Genomic DNA, 6,000 nt, shown 5'->3' with positions numbered 1-6,000 from the left:
GCCCAGGAACTCTCCAGCCCAATAGAGGTCATGGCCAGAGAGTTGGGAGAACCGAAGTGGGTTGACATTGCAGATGGTTACTGCTGGGAAAGTCATGTTGCGGAGGGTCTCTTCTTCCACCGTGGTGGCATGGGGATACTGAAAGTAGAACTCCACTCTGTCTGCACAGACATGGATGAGAAAGCCAAGAGAGCTCAGGAAGGCCATGATCCACAGAACATTGCGGGCTTTGCAGGGGCCATGACGGAAGATGTGGCTGATACCGTGGAGTGTCGAACTGCTGGCAAACTCTTCCAGGCTGGAGGCATCTGGGGGTGGGTGTACTGCACAGGAAACATCCTCAGCATGGTGGGCTGCCGTGGGCAGAGGAGAGAGATCATGCCAGGAGGGCATCTCCCCTGACCATGTGGACCCTGGCATACTTGCAGTGCCTTCTTGAAAACAGAGGATAGGTACAAACCCCACTAAGGCACACAGTGGACAGCCAGCAGACTCCAGAGTTTGGATGGGCTGGTGAGCATTGCAGCAGCCCTCTCTGTCTAACAGTGGGGCTTGCTTATAGCAGCAGAGCATTAGCAGCCGCAAGGGTGGAGGTGGGGAGGAGCTTGGCTTCATGCCTCGCCTAGCCCCTCCTGGGAGTTGGAAGACAGTAAACATGTTCATCCAGGGCAATTAGCACGACTGGATCCCGGAACAACCACTGCCAGATGGGGGGAGCAAATGCATCCCTCGCAAACCACAGAGTCTCTCTCTCTCTCCTGGGACTGGGGCTGCTAATTAGCCAGAGGCATCATTGATTCACTTCAGCACTTAGCATGAGGGGCAGGTAAGCAAACATATACAGCCCTTGAAAAACAGCCCAGCCGGGAGAATGGAGGATTTGCTTGGTCTGCTCCTTTCAGTCTGGTTGTTCACAATGGAAAATAAATACCTGAACTGGAAGAGGGAAAGGTGTGGACCCCTGGGTCAGATCCCCATAATCAGGAGGGAGTTGGGGTCCGCCAGCTGAGGCTGGCCTGGAAGCTGCAGTTAGTGCGCAATGCAGCAGCTCAATGAGGCAGAATGTCACCATAATATGCTGCCACTGAAGGAATTGCACTGGCTGCCAATTAGCTAAGTTCTCATGGTGTTGGTATTGGTATACAAAGCCCTATACACCTCAGGATCAGGAGACTCAAAAGATAGTCTCACCTTCTGTATAGCCAACTGCTAGCTGTGTTCTGCAGAAGAGGGCCTCCTCATCAGGAGAGACCATCTCATCAGGAGGTCCACGCCATACGATGTCAGAATTGGGCCTTTAGTGTGGTGGCACCTACCCTTTGGAACTCCATCCTGTTATACATCAGACAGGCACTGGTGTCTTTTTTTGGCTCATTGAAAGCCTTCCTTTTTCAACAAGCTTTTAAAGCTGCAGTTTCTATCCCATGCTGCATTTGTATTGGGCTTCAAATTGTTTTTCTATATGTTTGTCTTGTTGAATTGCTCCATGATGTTTCATGGGAAGCAATTAAAAATTGAATTGAAATAAATACATAAAAATCAAACTTCTCCGTGAACTCTAAGTACTCTTAGGGCTATGCACACAAGCCTGAGAGATCTGATGCCCAGGACAGGATTCAGGTAAATTACATGGCTCTACAAATTACAGCCCAACAATCCTAAATTGTCCCATTTAAGTATACCCATATCCACCCATTGACCTGTTCAGAACTCAGGCAGACAGCTTATTGTTCTGCTCAAACTGGGCCCCCAAACTGGAACACTGTCAGGAGAGTAGCCTCTTAGACCAGCAGGCTGTCGGCAACCCATCCAGGCCAATTTGTGGTCTGTGTTTAGGTGTAAGAAAGGCAAGGGGTAAAATACAGGTGTGTAAATATAGGCCATTGTGGAACAGGAGCTTCCATGTTTAGGGGTGGGATAGATTCAGTCCCTCAATTTTAAGGATAAACAAATTCCTTCTAACTGTTGCAGCTGAGACTTGCTAATTCATATTGACTGTCACAGTTGTGGTGACTGGGGAATTTCTTGGCAGGACCTTTTAAGAGAAAGAGAGAGAAAGGAAGGAAAGTAGGTAGGTAGGTAGGTTTGGGAGTGATCACAAGATCGCTTAAAGTGCCTGGGATAGAAATCCAAATTCTTTGAATTGACGTTTGCTAACCTGGTGCCCTCTGCATGTTTTGGACTACATCAGTCCCAGCCAGAACATGCTGACTGGGGCTGATGGGAGTTGTAGTCCAAAACACTTGGGGGGTGCCAGGTTGGTGAAGGCTTCTTTGGATGAGCTAATATGCACATCATGAGTGTGAAAAGTGAAATGGTGGGATGCAAACATGCCCAAATTCATGTCTCACTCCGTCACATTAGAGGGACCCAAAAATTAGAGTGTGAAGCTGGGAATCGTATTCAGGATATAGAGGTTATAAAGCAAAGTAGAATGTATGAATATTTGATTTAGTTCACAGTACACCAAGCACATACTGTATTTGAATGAACAAACAAGTTTTCACTTGATGGGTGAAGGGTAATTGATTTGAACTAGGAGCTGGTGGGGGGTAAAGGCACATCTCCTAGGAGAGACAGGAAGGAAAAGCTAAAAGCTTTTGAGAGTGTGTTTTAAACAGAGATAGCATTATACAGAGCAGGTGTGCTGAGGCACATCAGGGAGAAGGCCAGATTGCCTGGATTCCTTAATGTAGCCCTTGGGAAAGAGATGGGACAAGGCAAGGGCTTCAATTTCTGGGGCCCTGGTGGGGGGCAGTCACTGTCTCCATGCTGTGACCCTGTGTCCCCATCCTGTCAAATCTATACCCACTTTGCTAGGGATGGATGAATCTGTCCATTTTGGTCTCTCTCAGATTCTCATTTTGCCAATCTTAAATTTAGTTCTCCATGTTTCCATATCAGTTTGGGATTTAAAAAAAAACAGTCCTCAGGAAAATTAATCAGCATTTTAATGCAAATTTCTCATCATATGCACAAGTTTATATGCAATATTGCCTAGTACACTTTTTTTGGCAAGCAGTTTTCCCAAATATAATTCATTTTTGTTATTTTCACAAATGTGTGCATTTTTGTAATACACATTACTTGGCTAGAAAACTGCATTGCAAAATCTGGAGATGTGTGGATTTCAAAGAACTGCAATGGTTCATTTCTTGTCTTGTTTTGGTAAGTGCCAGTTAGAGAGATTCACTTTTAAATACAAACTGAATCAAATTACTCCTCCATCCCAGCATTTCACTGATGGTGGTTTAGTTAGGTATTTTTAGACCAAGGACAAGGAACCATTATCCCTAACTATTGGTCTGGCTAGATGGGACTGATGACAGCTGGAGTCCACCAACATCTGGAGGCTGTGGCTCCATGTCAGTGGGGCCATGGAATCCACTCCGGGTTCTAGTCTGAACTTTCAAGGAGCTGTCTAATGTGCTGAAGTACCTTGGACAGCTCCTTAAAAGTCTGAGTGTGTTTCATTGCCCTACTGACATGAAGCCACCAGTTCCCACTGGCCACAGGTTTCCCACCTGTTTTAAACAATGGACTTAACTGTCATACTGGACCAGTGGGCTTCGTAACGTCCATTAATTCACATACTTCAAATTGTGGTAAGCCATCCCTGTTGCTTTGGGGGGGGCTGCACATTTTGTGGTGTGAGGCCCGGGACCTCTGCCTAAAAGCCCTGTGCTGGCTGTACCACTGTTCACAGACACTCTTTTCAATAACTGCACTTCATCTTCCCACACTTCTTTTGGCCACAGTTTAACCAGCCTCTGCTGTGTCTTCATACTCATGTTCCAGGGATGAGGAGATGGATGGGTGGATGGTAGCTTTTGGGGTGGATTGCAACTGTGACCACACTGTTTTGTGGGCTGCTTCCCATATACACCTTCAAAAGAAGACACATCCTCTCATCTTTCAATCTCTGAGACTGTTTGAGAAACCTGATGAAGAGGACCCTTTTACCCCTTAGCAGATGCTAACCTGGGTGAAGGGGAATGAGGCTCCTCCATTAGATATAGGCTCCTGACAGCAAAGCTCAGCTTCAATGAAAGCCACCTCCTCATTTTTCTCTCTCTCTCCCGCCCCCCACCTTCAGCAAGGCTTTAAATCCATTAGCTTTGCATAATTAGATTTTTCTCAATTACCAGATTATGATAATTACTGGCTCGGTTGTAACAGCTAGCTCATAATCCGGTATCATTGCACTTGGAGCGGAGCCAGGTGCTGTGTTGTGTCGCTGGAGTAGCAGTGAGAGTGCAGATGAGCCAGGAGAGTCCGCCAGAAGAGAGCGGACGGATGGCACTCACCTTGGCATGGCACTTGACTTGATAAACAGAGCTGTTTTTGCCTTGCTTCGAATTGATCACGGCACATCACATGACTCCCTCTTAATCATCGAAGAACATTAAGAAGAGCCTTGCTGGATCGGAATAGGGCAATGGTCCACCTAGTCCAGCATCCTATTCTCACAGTGGCCAACCAGATGTCTATGGGAAGCCCAAAAGCAGGATCTGAGTTCAACAGCGAACTCTCCACTTGTGGTTTGTTTGTTGGCTAGCTAGAAGATGAGCAAGCAACTGCTTATGGAAAGTGTCTCTCATTGTGCATGCCTGTATGCATGCATGGGTGTGTGGGGTGGGAGGGTATGTGTGTGCACAGAACAGAGGGTGGTGAAGGTGCTGCTCACACCATTGGCAGTTGGCTTGGGCGGAGGCTTGCATGGAAGCAGAAAACTAACAAAAAGAAGAATGTAGGGAGGAACTGGCCCGTAATTCTTAGCCGTTATTAATATCAAAGCAAATTCCAGAATCCAAATCCAAATTTAGTTCTGAAAATAGCTAAAAAGTCAAGTTTTGTGTGATCCTTTTACCAAAAGTACAACAGATATGGAATTATTAAGCATGTAATGTGCTTGCTTTGCTATGGTGTGCACAAAAAAGTGTTTGGTGCTTCTATTCTGATCTTGAGCACAATCCTACATGTATTTACTCAGAAATATGTCCCATTGTAGTCAGTGAGGCTTACTTCCTAAAAAATGTGTTTAGGATTACAGAAAACAAGATAAAATACAAATAAACCACTCATTTTATTTGTATTTTATCCTGTTTTCCGTAATCTGTCCTGGAAATGCTGCTGAAGGGCAGTGCAGAAATGTTTTACATAAAATAAATAAATAATTCTATTTTTTCAGCTTGAAGACTTTTGTCAGAATCCCCAATATTATCTTCCAGTGCTTCCACGCCAGGGCTCTTCAGCACGGCTGAGGCACTACTCTTCTGCAATCACGCAGAATTGTAATGGTGGCTCCATACAACTCTTAACATCTACCTATTTATTGTATTATATCCAGCTTCTCAGACAGATATCATCTTCCAAAGAGGTTCATGGCGATTCTCTCCCTTCCCCCTCCCCCAAAAGAGGCCCTGCCCTCAAGATTACAAAGCAAAAACTCAAGACATGCAAAAGAGTGGAGTGGAGAGGAAAGGCAGAGGAGGGAGATCAGTCTGGCAATGCCAGAATAAGGGGGTGAGTGCTGCGACTGACCCAGAAGCCCTTGCTCCCCTGGTTGGAAGCAGAGCAGACTTCTCTATTCTTCTTTAGTCTCAGGATGTAACTGGTAGCTGCAGCCAAATGTTCTTTTTGGCATGGAGGTGGGGAAGCAGGTTCCCTGAAGCTTCAGCCTCCCTGACCCATAGCTGGAGTCAGGCTGGTCATTCCCTTGCTATTACGTTTTTCCCAGGAGGGAGGGGGTGCAACCTCTCAGGGGCTTTCCACAGCTGCATGCTCTAGACAGGGTGCCATAGCCAACGCATTTCATTTTTATTTTTTTAAAACCCTCCAGGTCTGAAAAGCTATGCAACAGTTTGGAAATGATGTCATCTGGATTCTTTGCAAAATCTGAATAAATGAACAATCTCCATTCTGGAGAAAACAGCAAGTGTGGAAGCAATGCTTTTCTAGTTGATTTTTACACTTTCCACCTTTGCTTAAAGAATACTA

This window comes from Rhineura floridana, chromosome 2, assembly GCF_030035675.1.
Source record: "Rhineura floridana isolate rRhiFlo1 chromosome 2, rRhiFlo1.hap2, whole genome shotgun sequence".
NCBI classification, from domain to species: domain Eukaryota; kingdom Metazoa; phylum Chordata; class Lepidosauria; order Squamata; family Rhineuridae; genus Rhineura; species Rhineura floridana.
The sequence above is the reverse complement of the archived record's forward strand: the minus strand, read 5'-3'. Positions refer to the sequence as shown.